The 18,385-nt window shown below is 59.2% G+C and overlaps 1 protein-coding gene across 8 annotated transcripts in view; it reads left to right on the forward strand.

Annotated features, from left to right (window-relative positions):
* Positions 1-18,385, forward strand: part of GSE1 (Gse1 coiled-coil protein) — a 407,880-nt gene that overhangs the window by 331,604 nt on the left and 57,891 nt on the right. The gene's annotated exons all lie outside the window — the stretch shown is intronic.

Raw genomic sequence — 18,385 nt, forward strand, 5'->3', positions numbered from 1 at the left:
TCAGCAGCCTCGGGTTCTCAGGCTCAGATCCTGGGCGTGGACCTAGAGACAGCTCATCAAGCCATGCCGTGGCAGTGTCTCACACAGAGGAACTAGAAGGACCTACAACTAGGATATACAACTATGTACTGGAGCTTTGGGGAGAAAAAAAAAAGAGGAAGATCGGCAACAGATGTTAGCTCAGGGCCAATCTTCCTCAGCAAAAAAAAAAAAAAAAAATCCTGCCCTCCCAAAGCTCACCTTCCAGTGCCCAGTGGAACATCTTATGATGATGGAATAGTCTCGATCTGTGAGCTCAAACTGGTAGCCACTGCCCGTGTGTGGCTGTTGAGGACTTGAAATGTGACTAGTATGACAGGGGAACTGGACGTTTCATTTTATTTAATTGTAATTAGTTTCAGTTTCAATTTGAGTAGCACCTGTGGCCAGCGGCCCCCCCCCCCCGCCCGCCCCCGGACAGTGCAGATCTAGTGGGAGGAACACCCAGGTTAGGAGCGGGTTTTCCATGTGGTCTTGCTTTCCTGACCGTGTACTGTGTCACAGGGAAGTACATGTGTCTGCAGGAGGCTCTGCCTGACACTTGCAGGGGTGGGATGGGAGGAGCATTTCTGACCAACAGCCGCCGCCTCTGCTTAAAACACAGCAGAGGCAAGAATGTCACTCCGCCAGAACACGGCTCCTTGAGGACGGGAGACCTTCGCTGACGTTGGTTTTTAGGTTTAACTTCTCATCTCATCTCATGTCTCCTCTCATCCAGCCCAGGGCTTGGCCTTTCAGGGGCTGCTCAGATAGCTTTTGAATGAATATGTGAATGAATGCATGACAATCCCAGCTCTGCCATTTGCCAGCGGTGTAACCTTGGGCAAGTTCCTTAACCTCTCTGTGCCTCTGTCAATGGGGATAACAACAGCACGACCTCCCAGGGTTTGTTATGAGGCTAAATTGGGGTAAGGCACCCCAAGTATTTGGTGCCGGGTCTGGCATGGTGCTCTGTACCTTTTCACTTTTATTAGTGATAGAGGAAACCAGGCCTGAGTGGTGGTTCCTGGGCGCCTCCACCGGCCGCCTCTCTCCCTCTAGGTCCATCCTTCCTCTGCTCCGCCGTCTTGGGGAGACCTGGATTGCATTTGGATATTAGCAAGTGTCACGCTCACTTTCAGAGCTTAAGGAAACGGAGTCGTCATCATCTCTAGTCCCTTTGTTTGGAAACTGAGCCCAGAAACCACAAGTGACCTGGCTGGGGTCACACAGCTGCTCGGTCAGCCATGGAGCTGGGACCCATCCTGGGTGTCCCGAGTCTTGGTCTAGTGGGTCCTCGTGGGTCACTGTCACCTACCTGAATAGACTTGTCCTCACCAGGCAGCTCTGCTGACGTCCACCCTCCGAGGAGCCCACTGGAGGGACGGGCTCAGGGACGGCCGGAAACGCTCTGGCCTGCCCCCTCCAGCGAGGAAACTGCTCTGGAGGCGACCTGGCTGGCCACCTCGGGCCCTGCAGCCTCGCAGCCAGGCTCCCTGGGCATGTGACTTAACCTCACCCAGCCTCAGTTTCCTCCTTTGTTCCCCGGGGCTCCTGCTGCCATGCCTCAGAGGCGGTGATGCAGAGCAAGCTAGGTAACTGCCAGCCAGTAGCTGGGACCTGGGCTGGTGCGGCCGAGGACCTTGGGAAAGTGGCCAGAATCAGAGAGCCTTGAATAGGGGCTGCAGCCACCACTCACAGCCCCGGAGTGTGGCTGCCCATGGCCTTGGTACTTGAGCCACAGCTTGTCCCATCCAGCCTGGCCTCCAAGTCACCCTGGGGGCACCTGTCCCCAGGGCCCGGCACTGCCTGGTTCTCTGCAGCCCCTGCCAGGCCAGCTGCCTTCATTTCCCCTCTCCCAGGGGCCTGATGTCGTCACTCAGGGGCAGCCTGGAGGCCTGAGGGGGGGAGGTGCATTCCCACAGCCAGATCCCCTCCCTCCGTCCCCCCTTCCCCTCCATTCTCTCTCTCTGCCTGCTCCCCATCCTTCCTGACCCCCCCAGCCCGGCCCCTAGCCCCCACTCCCCCCAGGCCCCTCCGCTTCCCCCCCGGGGCCGCCCTGTGCCAGCTCCTGCCTGTGTGAATGTCTCATCTCTGATTTTATTCGCTGGGCTCCAGCCCATTTGCATAATCCACATAGTCACCCTGGTTTTAATTGCCCACAACTCTGCAGAAAGATCATGTGGTTAAGTGGTAAATCATAATTAGATAAATAATTGGTTTGGCCACAGCAAGCTGCTTTTGTTACACCTGCCATCTGCTGGACCCGTTTTTTCTTCTGGCCAGAACAATGCGGTTCTGATGACAGAGCATGCTGCTTCTCTCTCGTGGGGGGGCGGGGGAGCCAGAGGAGGGGGCCGGGCGGAGGGGGGTTGAATGGAGGGGCTCGGAAGCAGAGCCTGGAAAATTGCCCGGTTGCTGGGGTCCGCGCCTGGCCTGCGTGTTTCTCTCTCTCTGAGCGGGCGCACCACACATTCGCCGTTCATTACCCGGCTTGGTTAATGCATCAGACTGGCAAATTTGACTTCTTTGCAGAAAAGGGAGGGAGGAGAGGGGCCGGGGGGGGGGGAGGAAAGGACCAGCAGGGGCTGCTGGAGGCCTGGCCTGCCTACGGTTTGTCGGGTGGCCCTGACAGCCAGGGCGGGAGGCGGGCTGTGGAGGCCCTGGGCCTGCTCCCGGGGGGCTGGGGGGCAGGTGGGCAGAGGTTAGAACCCTCAGACCTCCCTGCCCACCGCGGTCAGCTTCTCCATCTGCTCTTTGCTGCAGGCGCCTTTATTTTCCCTGTTCCAGGCCCCATCTGTGCGCCCAGGAGTCTCTAGGGGAATTGGGGAGCCCGGGCCGGCCAGGTCGCCTGGCTGGGGCCTTTGCAGGGGCCGTCTCTGCCTTTCACACTTCTCTGCCACCGAGCCTCAGTCCCCTAGGCCACCGGGAGCTGCTTCACACGGTCCTTGCTCACTCGCTCATCCAGGCATTCGTTCATTCACTTAGCCAACTCAGGATAAGCATCTTCCTCCCTTATGAGTGTTAAGTTCTAGAATTCATCCCAAGGAGTCAGTCCTCGCTGTGTGACTTGAGCAAGTGGCCTGACCTCTCAGAGCCTGTTACTTCATCTGTAAAAGAGGGCTCATAATGGTCTCGGCCTCGAGGCCTCGTTGGAAGCATCGCGGGACATGATGTGGATGAAGTCTGTCCAGTGATGCGTCCGCTACATAGATGCCCGGTGCCTGTGGTCCTTGCGTACCTGACTGCCAACGATGACCGCTAATTATGGGAACGGCGCTGCCCGCTGCCCTCCAGAGCGTTAATGGAAGCCCACGAGGCTGCGCTGAGTGCGCTAATGGAAGAGGCGCCCAGGGCGGTGGGGAGAGCCCAGGGAGGGAGGGGCCTTGGAAAGGAACCCTGGTGGTGCCGAGAGGAAAGGCAGGGGGCCCGCCCAGACCTGGACAGGGACAGCCAGCCACCGAAGCCCCATCACCGGCTCACGGGCCCCTCCGCAGACAGCGCTCTCCCTGGAGGGCCTCACAAACTGCCTTGTTTATCTGGTCTAGGGTTTGCATCTGCAGAAACCCAGGAAGTGTCCTTTCCCTTTTCCTTTTCAGCCTGACACAAGACAGCCTGAGAGCTCAGGGCCTTTCAGAGACCTCGACTGAGAAGGGTTGGGGAGGGAGGGGTGTGCCCTCCCCGCCAGAACCCCTCGGGGCAGATTGCTGGCTCACTGGCGTCAAGGTCTTATTGACTAGAAAACAGTTGTATCTTCCTTCCTGAAAACCCACTGATGCCTGTTGGGAAAACTCTGGACACGGTCCATGTGGCTGGGACTTCGGAATGTCAGATATTTTCTGTGTTTTCCATCCATCCACCCTTCCATTACCTACCTTCCTTCCTTCTATCTGTTTATCATCCCTCATCCATCCGTCCGTCAATCCATCATCATCTTACTTCTTTCCTTCCGTCTGTCCATCCACCCATCCATCTACCCATCCATCCATTATCCTCCTTTTTTCCTTCTTTCCATCTACCCACCCATCATCCATTTTTTTTCCTTCCTTCCATCTACCCATCCACCCATCCATCCCCCCACCCATCCATCTACCCGCCCATCCATCCCCCCACCCATCCATCTACCCACCCATCCATCCCCCCATCCATCCATCCATCCCTCCACCCATCCACCCACTCATCCACCCACCCACCCATCCACCCATCCATCCATCATCCTCCTTTTTTCCTTCTTTCCATCTGCCCATCCATCATCCATTTTTCTTCCTTCCTTCCATCTACCCTTCCACCCATCCATCCCTCCACCCGTCTACCCATCCACCCATTATCCTCCTTTTTTCCTTGTTTCTATCTACCCGTCCATCATCCATTTTTCTTCCTTCCTTCCATCTACCTTCCACTCATCCATCCCCTAATGCATCCATCTACCCATCCATCCGTCCCTCCACCCATCCACCCACTCATCCACCCACCCATCCACCCACCCATCCACCCACCCATCCATCCATCGCTCCTCCCATCCACCCACCCACCCACTCATCCATCCACCCACCCATCCCCCTATCCATCCATCTACCCCTCCATCCATCCCTCCACCCATCCACCCATCCACCCATCCATACATCCATCCCTCCTCCCATCCACCCACCCATCCATCCATCCACCCACCCATCCCCCCATCCACCCGTCTGTCTATCTATCCACCCATCCACCCACCCATCCATCCGCCCATCCACCCATCCTTCCACCCATCTACCCATCCATCCACTTGTCCATCTGTCCATCCATTATCCTCTTTCCTTCCTTCCTTCTTTCTATCCATCCACCCATCCATCCATCCATCCTTGATCCCTATACTTGGTCTAAAGGCGGATCTTTTCTCTGGCAGACACTTGGCCCCCTCCTCCACGGCTGTGCCACAGCTCCCAGGAAGGGTGCATTTGTTTTTCTGCCTCCATCTTGACTGTCCCCCTAAAGGGTCCCCTGAGGGAACCTCAGCTGCAGACCCCGTCCCTAACTTGGGAAAGGAGGCCTCAAAACAATTCCCCGCGAGGAGCGTCCTTAGACTCCTGTAACCTTCCAGACTGCAGCTTTCCAGGAGACCGCAACCGGGGGTCTGAGCCTGCTGTAGCCATGAGCTCTGGATTCTTCTGGAAGCCCCCGTTTCACATAGTCTGCCTAGTTTTCTCCATGAGCCCACAAGTACCTCTCAGACCCAATAGCTCAACCTTTGGCTCACAAAATGTGGTCCTTTTTATATTCTAAGTCTGTGCTGTCCGGTATAGTAGCCACTGGCCACATGTGGCTATTTAGATTTAATTTTTAAATTTTAAATTGAATAAAATTAAAAATTCAGTTCCTTGGTCTCACTGACCACATTTCAGGTGCTCAGTGGCCACACGTGACTGACGACGACTGTGTGGGACAGCTCAGAGAGAGAACATTTCAGGCATCCGAGACAGTTCTAACTGGACAGCACTTTTCAAAGTGTTTTACTCATGCAGAGTGTTAAATAATGAAAAGATGGGCCATCCTCAGCCATTATTGGTCTCGGGTTAGATCTTTTCTCGATTCTCCCAATAGGGAGGGAGGACTGAGCTGGGAATCAGATTGGAATTTTCATCTTGTCTGTGGGGCTGTGTGACTTGGATTCAATCACTTAACCTCTCTGGTCCAGAGTGATCAGATTTGGGGACATTTGGAAGAGACAGTGTGCTGCTGTCTTTTGGAATGGTGGAGAGAAAAGTGAGACACGGGCCAGAATAGATCTGTCGTGTGGCCCAGGCTTAGAGACACTGTACTTGTCAAAAACGTAAAACCTAAAAATGGCTGGCACACCAAGATGCACTTCCTCAGAACTGGACTCTGACGGCTTCAGGGAGAAAGTTTATCTCGTCTACAAAAAACAGTCTGCCAGGAAAGATGCTTTTCATTCTCTGTCTCTCTCCTCCCTGGCATGTGTCCCGTTTCTTTGCTGTCTCATCTCCCAGAGGGGAGGCTGGACCCCACGGCCCAGAAGGTTCTGTGCAATGGATTCTGGGTCCTTGTCTGCTGTGCTTGGGTCTGTCAACCCCAGGCCTGGGCTGGTCGCTCCCACCACCGTGGGGCGGCTGGGGTGGGCTGCCCCCGCCCTGCCTCTCGTCCTCCGTCCATCTAATTGACTGCCCTGAGCGCGAGGCCGTTCCATGGGGAGCGGCGTCACCCCATCAGCGGGCATCGGTTGTCACGGGAGCACCCGCACCCCCCCAGCGGGGTCTGGCTTTCTGTGCTCTGTGTCCCACCTCCACATGATGCACGTCAGAGACCCCTCTTTGATCTGTCGGGAACTGCAGTGTGCTTCACAACTGCTTAAGACGGCGCCAGGCGCCAGATAGCCGAGCGGGGCCACCTCATCCCCCTCGCCGGACCCCCGCGCCCTCAGCTACCTCGGAGATTCCTGGCAGGGGCGGGGGGACTCTGCCTTCCAGGAGCTACTGGGAGGTCCCCCAAGTGGGATGCTCTGGGCTGGGGCTGCTCCCCGCAGCGGCTGAGCGCCGGGGAGGGGTGGCCTGGCCCGGTCCCAGCCTGGAGACCCATGGCGCTGACGGGGGTAACCGGGCCGTGGAAGCCTCTGGGCCCCTCCCCGCAGCCTCCTTCCTCCTACTCCCCCCTAATTATTTTTCTTGGATGTTGTGAATTAAACCTTCCAGCAACCACAGGAGAGCCCCTGGGTGAGGCCCCGCTCACATCTCCGCGCGCCGATAGAAGTTGTTAAATGAATAATGTTGACTTACGCTGGGGACCCAATTCTCTCTGAATATAATTCCCCTTCGAGTTACGGGGAGCTTCCTGGAGAAACCGTAAAAATAATAAACACGTCTTCATATCAGAGGTTGGTAATGCTGCTGGGAATCCTTTTCAGGGAGAGAGGCGGGGAAGAAATAAATTAAAATTAATTTTTAAAAGAGGATCATGCCACAAGCCAGCTGACAGAGCCAGCTGGGGTGATGGGGTGCTTCTCAAAGGGTGAGCCCCGGGGCGCCCCCTCGGAGTGGGGGTGGGGGTTACCTGTTGAAAACGTGGATTCCTGGGCTCCCCCCTCCTCGTCCCCCCAGATTAGAATGCGGGTGCTGGCGTGGTGGGGGAGCCCTGGGAATCCCGTGTTCCGTCCAGGCGCCTCCTGGGGAGGTGACGTTTGGGGATGGGGGGTTCATAGGAAGAGCAGTGGGTGCGTCTTGAGAACTGGCCTCCTGTCGCCATCGGCCCTGGCCAACTGTCACAACAAGCTCTTGCATTTCACCTCTCTGGCCGGCTCTCCTGTCTGAAGAACTGGCAGAAGCAGGCGGAGGCAGCTGGAGGAGCTTCCTCCCTCCATCCCTCTTCCTCCTCCTCTCCCTTCCTCCTGAGAGCCCAGCCAGCTCTGAACTGTGTCACCTGTGAGACAGGTGAGGTGTCACCCCAGCCCGTGGGCAGGGCTCCGAGTCTCCTCTTTGTAAAGCAGGAGGGCGACGGTCCTGTCCGCCGTGACAGGCAAGGTCCCCCCGCAGGAGCATCCGCAGCCGTGGCCGTGTGCCCCCCTCGCTCCTTGTGCCCCAGGACGGCCTCCAGGTGTCATGTAAGCCTTTCCTCCCCCAGCTCTGCACAGCCAGCCGGAGAGACACGGGGTCACCTCCAGACAGCACGGCTTCCAGCCGGGCCTGCCGTTTATTAACGGCAGCGCTCACATGTGGGGTCAGGCGGCCTGGGGACTTTCCCAAGGTCACAAAGCAATTTGCTGGCTGAGCCAGGAATAGAACTCCTGAGCTGGGCTGTGCTAACCCTGGGCTCAAATTGCTAGGCAGGCAGGTCTGTACGGGAGCTGGGCGCGGGGAGGGGAGGGAGCCGCCACGGGTCCTATATGTGGGCCAAGGGGAGGGGCTGGGAGCTGTCATCCCGCGTTGACGGTGAAGGCCGGCCCGGAGCTTTCTCCACTGTCACTGTCATTCCTGGGAGAGGGACCGTTTGAACTCTGGGCGAGAGGTTGGTGTTGAGTGGGGACGGCCGAGTTTGTACTGGAAGGCCCCAGAGGTCTGCCTGTCTGTGGGTTTCTTTTAAGATCATCGGGGAACATTTAAAACAAAACAGAAAACCAGCCCTTGTTTCCTGGTGACTCTTTGCAGAATATTCTTGCTGCTCTTAGGGGGAGGGACCGGCGTGGCCTCCAGGATGTAGGACCCCGTGCAAGGACTGGTGGGAAAAAACCCATCCTCATCCACTGTGGGAAGGCGTCAGCTCTCTAGAGAGAGATGGCTCTGCGTGGACTCCGGGAGCTTCCCGCGTCCCGTTTTTGGCTGGGTTTATTTTGGGGGTGGGAGGGATGTGGGGAGCCCTTGTTGCTCATGAGGGATTTGCGTCCTCTTGGGGGCTCCTTCGTTTCATTATATCACTCCAGCAAACCTTTATGTAAGGGCTCGTGAACGTCCAGAAACGAGTAAGACTTGTTTCCTCTCCACCAATGGCTCGGCCCCTGGTGAGCGCAGGGCACAAAGTCAGCGCCGGTCACCCCCTTGGAGAGGAAGGTCAGCTTCCACCAGAGGGGGTTAGAGCCGCATCCTGGAAGGCTACCTGGAGGAGGTGGAATGGAAGCCAGGGCCTGAGGGAGGCGGTAGAGAGCAAACAGGGGGATTTGGGCAGGGCTGGGGAGGCAGCCGGCAGGGGGCACAGCCTGGGCGACAGGGAGAGACGCTCTTCATCAAAATGAAGCTGTCGAGAGGCCGGATGGGAGGACAGGCAGGGCCAGGGAGCGTGGTGGGGCCCTGTGCATCTAAAGAGACTATGAGACACTTCTGGATGAGCCTGTGTGGGGTGGTTGGACATGTGGGGTGGCTGGCCCATGGATTTGCAAGTCCTGACCGGAGAGATGGGAGCCTGAGGTCTGAGGGGCAAAAGTGGAGACCTAAAACAGGACAGGAGGCGAGGGCGGAGCGGTGGGGGATGAGCAGCCCCGGAGGACCGCAGGAGGAGGTGGCACAGCCGTTGGTGCCTGCCAGACGCGCTGTGGAGCCGAGCAGAATGAAGAGATGGGGTGACGTGGAGGGCACTGGGGACCTTGAGGGGCAGGGTCACAGCGGGACCAGGCCAGCCCAGGGTGGAAGCGAGTGGGTTGGGGCAGCGGAGGCTGGGCGCGCAGAGCTGCCACTGGTGGGAGGCTGGCTGGGAGGATGGGAGCTTCCCAGCCCGAGGCTGGAAGAGCCAGGCAGCAGGGGCAAACAGGTGGAAACTGAGGGAGTGATGCCCGGTGCCGGGGCGCCTCCGCGCCGACCTTCGCCTGGGTCCGCAGACACCCGGAGGATCTGAGGCAGCCGGCCAAAGCCTCGACACCAGGAACTGCCAACGGGGAAAATGACGCTTTAATGGGATCCTTTCTCCTGGATGATTTCCTTTTGTGAGACCAAATTATAAAGACATAAATACAACAAGAGCGGCAGCGAGCGGCTCCTCGCAGCCGCCGTGAACCCGCCGGAGACCAGCTCCCGGCGCTGACCTCTGGTCCCAGGGCCCGCTGGCCTGGTGGTGGTGGTGGCCAGGGCCCGGTGACGCCGGTCCTCTGCTCACATCAGATCTTGCTTGTCTGTGTGCGTCGCTTGTCCAGTCGGTGAGCAATAAAGGCAACTGGGATTTGATTGTCCAAGTGACAGTCTGGGATTTTAATGACAGAAATTTCTCAGCAGCGCTGACATCCGGAGAGGATGGGACGGGGGCCGGGGAGGGAGGGGAGATGCAGGCGAAGAGGAGAGGTGGGTACAGTCCTGGAACGAGGGCTCCTGGGTTCAAACCCCCGCTCAGTCTCCCTCCCCCGGAAGCAGAATGCCGGGCTCACAGTAGGCACTCAACAGATGTTATTCCAGGAAACCACGGCGCCAGGTGTGGCTAACCGAGGGGGTAGGGTGAAGGCAGGAGGAGACGGGGCAGGGACACCATGCAAACGTGTGTGCAAAGTCACGGACCTGTGTGTATGTCCATTTTTCAGGGATATTCGATTCGTAAAGAACTTGAAGCCTTTTAAACATGCAAAGAAAATTGGGGGATGGGGACTCTGGAATAAGTTTCTGAGGACCCCTGAAAGTTGGTGTGGGTGTTAAGGGAGACCTTGCAGGCCTGGCCAGTCCAGGGTTCTAGAACATCTCCTGGTCTGTTGCTTTAGCAGGGTCCCGTGGCTGGTCCCACCCAGCTCCGTCCCATCCTTGGGGTGACCAGGAGGAGAGCAGGTGAGAGATGGTACCATCCTGGGCCTGGGACCCTTCTGGGTGGCAGCCTGGGTGGAGGTCCAGGTGCGCGGTCCTCTGAGCTGACCAACAGACCAGGAAGAGAGGAAAACCCCTCAGCCAGCACGACGGCAGCTGGTTAATCTTTACAAAGGAGGGTTGTCCCGAGAAGCTGCTGAGGGAACCACCCAGATTTCTGCGTCCACGAGGCGCCCAGGCTCAGAGGGCGGACGTGTGCTGGCTGCAGGGGATGTGGCATGGGGTTACGGGGGTGCTCGTGCCTTTCCCCGCAAGGGGCCACGCTGGCCTCTGGTCTGGGGTCCAGGATTGGGGGGGAGGTCCCCTGGTGACCTCCGGCAGGCCTAGCTTCCCTGTGCTCTGTCCCTGTCCTCCAGGCGCGCCCAGGTCACAGCTGGCTGCTTTCCAGCCCAGCGGCCAGGTGGCAGGAGCGGCTGCAGCCCTGCCCGGGGACAGGTGTGTGCCTCTCGGTGTCACGACCTCCAGCTGCTCAGCGCTCTCAGGGCACGGCTGTAGAGGGTGGAGGAAGGCCCGGGGCCTCGGGGGTGGGAGCTCCGATGGAGGGGGACACTGTGAGCCCCAGCCTGGGCTGCTCAGAGGTCAGGTCTGTAGAGGCAGCACTGAGTGTGTGTGAGAGAGAGAGAGACAGGGTGGAGGCTGAGCATGGCAACAGGCCCAGGAAGCAAGATACACCTCAGCGTGACCAGTTTCTCTCCAGATGCCTGAGAGCCGCAGATGTGGCAGAAGGGAGCTTTCCGGAGACGCTGGTCCTCAGGGCCATCTGCCTCGGGGTTCCCCGGGAACTGCAGGCCCCGCCTTGCCTCCCCAGGTCAAGCAAGGGGGCCCTCAGACCAGATTCTTTTCTTAAATTGAGGTGGAATTCCCATAACAAAATTCACCGTTTTAAAGCACATTAACACAGTCACCAAGTTGTGCCCCCACCACCTCTATCCTGGTCCAAAACATTATTTTCACCCCAAAAGGAAACCCCGTTCCCATTAGCAGTCACTTCCCTCCTGCCAGGTCCTGGCAACCACTGCTCTTCTCCCTGCCTGTATGGCTTTACCTGTCCTGGACTTTTCTCTGGATGGACTCACACTGCGGTCTCCTGTGTCCGGCTTCTTTTACTGGGCATGCTGTTTGCCAGGGTCATCCGCGCAGTAGCATGATCAGTCCTTCGTTCCTTTTCACGGCTGGATAATACTCCATTTGCAGATGGACCACACTTTTTTATCCATCATCAGCTGGGGGACACTGAGGTTGTTTCCACTTTCTGGCTCTTAGGAATAATGCTGCGAGAACATTCGTGTCCAGGGGTTTGTGGGGACATGTGTTTTCTGGTCTCCCCGTGTTCCTCCCTGTTGGAATAGCTATCAGGACTCCCTTCCTTTTTGCGGTTGACTAATATTCCCCTGTATGGACAGATCACGTTTGTTGATCCGCTCATCTGTGGGGACGCTGGGTTGATTAGATGATTTTTAAGACGCATCTCTGAGAAGCAGGTCCTGACTGGGTGCCGTCAATATTGAAAAAAATGACAAAACCAAGAAACTTTGGTGGCCTGTGGGGTCCCATCCTTCTCTCTGGCTGTCCCCCTCTCCGTCCAGCTACACCCTGCAGGTGACCAGCAACTAGGACTGACCCTGCAGCCAGCACAGGGCTGGGCTTAGGTGGGCGCTGGCATGTTTCCTGGAGTGTGCGTGATTCTCAGCTCTAACTGTGCGGGGCAAGGGAGGGCCCTTCCTGCCAGGATGCATGAGGGTGCACAGGCCCGTCTGCGCTGCCTCCTCGTGGCCCACGCCCCGGGGCTGACGTGCTCTCCCCACCGCCACCCTGCCCCACTGCAATGACGCTGCACAGCGTCTCCTCATAAAACTTTTTATCCGCCCTTGCCCGTCCATCCATTTCCTCCTCACACCAAACTGTAAGGCATCCTGGTGAGCTCTGGCTGTGCTCCAGGCACCCTGGGAGGCCCTTTCTAGTTCATTGTCTTGTATGGTCCTCACTAAAACGGGGGGAGGGGTCGTGCTGCTTGCCCATCAACAGCTGGCAAAATTGGTGCACAGCCAGGCGGTGGTCATGCAAGCATTGGTCCACGGACCCTCTGCCCGCCACGCTCACTTCCCTCCCGAATGCCAGTGTGCTCTCTGGAGCCACGCTTTTAAATTTGCTTTCTGGATGCTCACAGAATGAGGTTCCCACCAAAGTGCCCAGGAAGCTGTGTTTAGGAAGAGATGGAGAAAAGCTCACGGAGGGTGTGCAAATAAAGTGCTCGAGAGGGTGGCGCTGTGGGGAGAAAGGGACAGGAAGCTGAAAGACAGTTTCCCAGTTGACTGGGGCCTTGAACGCCAAGCCAGGACTTCTGGGCGTGGAAGTCCTTTCCTGATGGGAGCAGAAGTTGTGAAGATGGAATGGTCCACTCTGACACTACCATAAAGGGATGGGATATTCCTGGTGCCGTTTCTGTTTGTCATTGTCGAAAACTGCGTGTGTGCCCGTCGGTTTTGGCCACCATTCTCTGCCCCCCCCCCCCACTCTGGAAGTTTCTGCTCCTGCCCTGGAAGCAGAGCCTGGGAGTCTGTGCCCGCACATCCCATCCGTGCAGGCCTGCCAGGTAGACGGGATTCGGCGCTGAGGATGCTGAGCGCCCTGCGATTTCGTAAAAGCCTGCTAAAATAAGACCACTCAGGAACACGTTCTCTCCGGGCTTCACACCACAAACGTTGACAGTAGGAAAATTTGGCCAGGTTTCTCTCAAAAAATGAAAAATGGGAACGAGGCATGCAAGGAGATGAAAACCCGGCCCCCCCAGCCCAGGCAGCAGTGGGGAGGGGGGACATGCCCTGGGAGCCCCTCGTCCAGGCAGTGGCATGGCGCCACCCCAGAGGGCTCTGAATACGGAGGGGGTCTGAAGGGGTGCCGGGAGGAGGGGACGGGGCCGCTGGGCCACTAGGGATGGGCTCCTTGCAAACTCTTCTTGCTGCAAGCTGCAGCCTGGGGGCCACTTCCCCCCATGACTTCCCTCCCTCTCTGCCAGGAGCCAGGAGGAAGGACAGGTTGTGGAGAGCAGCCTGAGGCTCTGGCCAGGTGGCTGGGGGATGGGCAGCGGCTCAGCCAGGCCACCATGAAGGTGCAGGACCCTGGCCCCCCACAGCTCAGCCTGGAAATGCCTCGGGACTCACACCATTGCCTGGCTCCCGAGTGGGTGGGCAGCCGGGAGGGTTTCTGCTTGATCCGTGGCAAGGCCACCCAGGCCAGCGTTGGCGAACTTGTACCCTGCAGGTAGCAGCAGGGGCATGGGGGGGAGGGGCAGCGGAGTCACTGGTGCAGAAAAGTCCAGAACTACCAGCCCCAGGGCCTCTTTGGACCCCCAGCAGCCCGTGCAGCCTCCCCCAGGAGTCGCTGCCCCCTTTGAGGGCCTGAGCATCCCCCCCTCCACCCCCCTCCCCCTGCCTTGGCCTGGCCCTGGCGTATAAAGTTTAAAGGTTTAAAATGCAAATATTTCTCTTTTATAGATGCCAGCTGTCTCCAGAGAGCGCGTTTCCTTGCTGCTCAACTTTATTGTCCAATTAGCTTCCCATATCTGGGTACTGGAGAGCCCGGGGGCTGGGGGGGAGGGGAGCGGGAGGGGGGAGGGGAGCAGGGGGAGGGGAGCGCAGGCTCCTGCGGCGGTTCCGGGGCTGGAAGCTGCTCCCCGGGGGACTGTGTCTGGGGAGGGGCGGGGGAGCCCGGTCAGTGGGGGAGGGGTGCGCGCCCCTCCCCCAAGGTTGGGGGACACCTTTCAGAGTCCGGGCTCCAGCAGGAGAGGCAGGAGCTGGGGCGGGGGCGGTCAGTGGCAGGGGTATTCTTTTCTTATTTAAAAAAAATAAAAGCGGCCAGCCCCGAACACACTGGCTTCCTTTTAGTCCCTCTCGAGCGTCCCCCCTCCGCGCCTGCTTTCTAGCTGCGCGGCGGCTTCCCCATTCACCGGGGCTCGGCGGCGCTCACAAAGCGAGGCAATTAGAATTGAAAATCTATGCAAAACAGCTGTTCGCTGATTGTGAAGGAGCGCAGCTGTGCGCTGGGTGCAGCTTGGGAGCCGGCGCGCAGAGGGCAGGAAGTGTCGGGCCAGCCCGGGGTGAAGAGGCGAACTCCTGGACCCGCGGCCGCGGGAGTCGCTGGGCCCTCCCCCTTCCTGCTCCCCCGGAGGTGACCTTGGCTACTGGAGGGCCGGCTGCGACGGCGCTGCGGGGTGGGGGGCGGGCTCCCAGGGCCAGGCCTGGACTGCCCCCAGCACCCTTGGAGAATCTGGCCCGTCTCTAAGGAGGGCCGCAGGGAGAGGAGGGGGCTCCTTCTCCTTGACGCCCTGTGCTGGTTGTTTCCCTCCATTTATCTGTTCAGCAGATCGGCGTTAGATCTGCAAGCACAGAGCTTGCCTGGTGGCCAGGGCTGGGTCACATCTACCAGACAAGAGTCCCTTTTCCCCTCCAGGCACCCACTGTCTTGCCAGGGGGAGGGGAGCCCTGCTCCCTCCATCACAGTGAGGCCCAGACCACTGTTCCCCACCCCCAGCCTGTTAAGGATGCTCCTTCCTGGCCCTTCCCTGGGAAGGTAGCTCAGGAGGGCGTCCTGGGAATCCGTATTTTACACACACTCCCTCCCCTCTCATCTAAGACCTGCTGCCCCTTGCGGCGGCTATCTGAGTGGGCGGCTATCTGAGTGGGACGCAGTGCCCGGAGAGATGGATTCCAGCGGCCAGGATGGGAAAAGCCTTCTTGGAAGAGATAAGATTTAAGGCCGGCTTTGAAGAATGGAGAGGATTTCTGGCTCAGTGATAGCTGGCTGGATGGAGAAAGAGGGCACGGAGTATAAGTGGTGGGGGCTTGGCCGCAGGGCGGGAGGGGCTGTGCACATCCCAGGGTGCCAGGCTCTGAGTGATGGGTCTCCCCAACCCCCTGGGGAGGAGGACAGTAGACTTTGAGGCCTGCAGCCCCCCCTCCTCGCAGGTGTTTCTGCAGCAGGTAGTTAGTTCCAGAGAAATGCTGCCAGGTGTAGGCGGACAACTGGGGTCTGGATCAGGCGTGGATGGAATTTGTGTGCCCTACGCAAGTTAATTAACCTTCTCGGGTCTGCTCACTGGGCTCTGTAATGGAGGTCACACGGCCTGCCTTGCAGGGGCCCAAGGATTAGTTGACACGAGGTGAGCGGCCTTGGCACATGCTAGATGTTTGGTAAATGGCATAAGTGATCGTCCCTTCCCACTCACAGTGAAGTCCTGGTCCCTGATGCTTATTTGCCCACCTGGTTGTTGAATGAGGTGCGGGGGTGATGCAAAGACGACGGTGACCTGCAGCGTTTATGTGCTAGGAACAACTGGGTAGGGTGGAGACACTGTTACACTGCTGTGCGTCCTGCTGATCCTAAAAGGACGCCGACTGACAAAGAGCAGGACGGCAGGATCCCCTTCCTGGTTTCCAGGGCCCGTCATAGACCAGGGGCTGGCACCTGTGCCGGGACTCGGTGGGGGACAGTCGAAGGCAGTGCTTACACTCCCGGGAACCTCACCTGGCCCAGGTGGGTGCCCGGCTGGTGGTGTTGACGGGTTAAGTTGCCATCCTGTTCTCCTGTCTTGCCAGTTCTTTGCTGCCTTGAAGTGTTTCTCCTGTCGGCACCTCCCGCCCGTGACTGTCGCCTGGTCTTTTTGAGCTGGTTACTGAGAACCAGCCAGGCATTTTCAGTTCTGTATCTGGGAAGGGTAGTGCCAGCAGAGCCGGTGCTTGGTGTGTTTGTTGAGTGACTAAATGCCCACCATCTTGATTAGAGGCACTGCTTTCTTACTGGCAGATCCCTTCTGGGCCTTTCCACCTAAACCCTATCTCAGTGCCAACCTCAAGGGGTGGGTTTAAGGGGCTCTGGGTCTTATCTTTCATGGAAGCCTTTCTCATGCTTTCAGCCGTGCAGGTGTCACATGTTCTGCAGGTGTCACAGGTTCTAGGCTCGTGGAGGTGGGGCTGGACCCCTGCTTCCTGCCCCAGGAGGCACAGTTCAGATTGGCAGGGGTCTGGAGTGCCCACCAGCATCCTGTTGCCCCGGGCCCAAAGGAAGCAGGACCCTGGTGGCAGTGTCATCAGGGCAGGTGTCCCCGCTCCAGGAGGTGTCCCCACACAGCCCCCGGCATCTTTCCCTTTTACCCCAAGCTTCTTTCTCTGCCCGGTTTCCAGGCAAATGAGAATGAGGAAGAGGAGGTCCCGGGAGGAGGAGTGCTTTGCCCAGGAAGGGCTCTCGGTTGGCTCCGGAGGAGAGAGGAGAAGGAACGTGCCTGGAGGGAAATGGAGGGCAGCCAGCCTGAGCCCCGAGTGGCGGGAAATTAGGAGTCAGGCTACAAACCTCGTTAGCGAGGAGCGCGGGCTGCAGGAGAGCAATTCCCACCCTTAAACTCGGAGGCCGTGCTCCCGGATTACTAATTTCCTCAGGCTGGGCGCACTGACAGCGAGTGTCATCCATCTCCCCAGGGCCAGCCCGCCTGGTGGCCAGCCAGCATTTTCTGGCCGGGGCGCACACAGCCAGCTCGCTGCTGCCCCCCGGCGGCCGCTGGGGTTTCCTGCAGCTCCCCCGTCGGCCTCAGGCCGCCTGCGCCGGGAAGGGGAGACCCAGGTGGGAGCAGCTCCAAGCACAACTCCCCTTGCTCCAGTGCGCACGTGACCTTGAGCAACTGCGCCTCAACTTCCTCATCTGTGAAACGGGATCCGACCACCCGTCTTGCAATCCAGAGGAACCAGATGTCTACAAGGGGAGACAACTCTAAAAGTGAGCCAAATGAGAACCCGCCCTGGCCACCCCACACATTTTTATGTTTGGCCCTCATGGTCCTCCTGAAAGGGGTGGAGGAACGTGGCCGCCCTGCCCCCTAGGACCTCCACAGGGCTTAAGGGAAAAATGCAGGAGCTTGTGTCCCGGTGAGAGGAATTTGGAGGTTGGGCCTGGGTGTCCGGACTTGGGGGACAAGGCTGGGAGGAGACTCCCGGCCAGGTGCGAGAGGTTCGTTTGCATGTTCCTCCCCTCCCCCCGCAGCCTGCAATCCAGGTGGGAAAGGGTTGGAAAACACCTCCCCCCCCGCCCCCGCCCCCGCCCCCGCGGTTTTAATTTTGTTTTTAAGGCCTTAGGCCAGTTGTTGAATTCTCTCCTATTCTCTCCTAACTCCTCCCCCCTTGCCCCGCCCGTAACTCCCGGCAGGGATGCAGACCCCCTCCCCCGCGCTCTGGCCGCCAGGCCCGGTGAATCTGCTGGCCGTTGCCGGGTATAAATTCCCCGAGGCCGCGCTGCGGAGACGCCGTGTGGTGCGTAAGTTAAAGCTTCGGGCGAAGGCCGAGGCCCGCGGGAGGGAAGCGCGGCCGCAGCGGGGCGGGGGGCCAGGGGAGGCGCCCCTCCCGCGCGGTGCCAGGACTGGCCGGCGCCCGCAGGTAGGAGCCAGTAACGGCCCCCGGCCCAGCCTCGCCGGTCCGTTTCCCTTTTCGTTTGTGGTCGGCCAGGAGCCTTGTGCAAGGCGGGGGGCTGACCCGCGTGCCCTAGCGTGCGCTCGGTCGAAGGTGGACCAGGGGAGTGGGTGGCTTGGGGGCGCCCGTCTGGTCCCTGGCCCTCGCCCCCCAGCGGGCGCACAGGCGGGTTCTGCTCCCCGCTGGCGCGGGCCCCGAATGCTCCAGGCCCGCCAGCGTCATCGGGAACAGATGGATGGGGGGTGGCAGGCGCCCAGCGCTCCCTCCCATCGCAATCCGGGCTGGCGTGGGGAGGGAGGGAGAGGGAGGGAGGAAGGCGGGGGAGGCTAGGCCCTCAGGGACGGCAGCGTGCGCGCCTGCCAAGCGCGGGGCGGGCATGTCCCGGGGCAGGTTTGGGGCTGGCAGAAGTGCGGGCTGGCACCGGGGGCCGAAAGTTGAAACCCACAACTAGGCGCTGGGGCGGCCGTCTCGGGGTGGGGGGAGGGGTACTAGTTTGCCTCTGGGCTCTTAAGTGTGAAAGCTGTAGATTAGAGGGTTTTCCAGAAAGGATGTACAGGGAGAGATCCCAGGGGCATCGGAGCAACGCTCGGAGCTTTGGACGCGCGCGGGGTCAGAGCCCGGGGCGCCGGAATGCGCCAGGGCCTGGGGCGTCGG

The sequence above is a fragment of the Equus caballus genome, chromosome 3 (genome assembly GCF_041296265.1).
Source record: "Equus caballus isolate H_3958 breed thoroughbred chromosome 3, TB-T2T, whole genome shotgun sequence".
Lineage (NCBI taxonomy): Eukaryota > Metazoa > Chordata > Mammalia > Perissodactyla > Equidae > Equus > Equus caballus.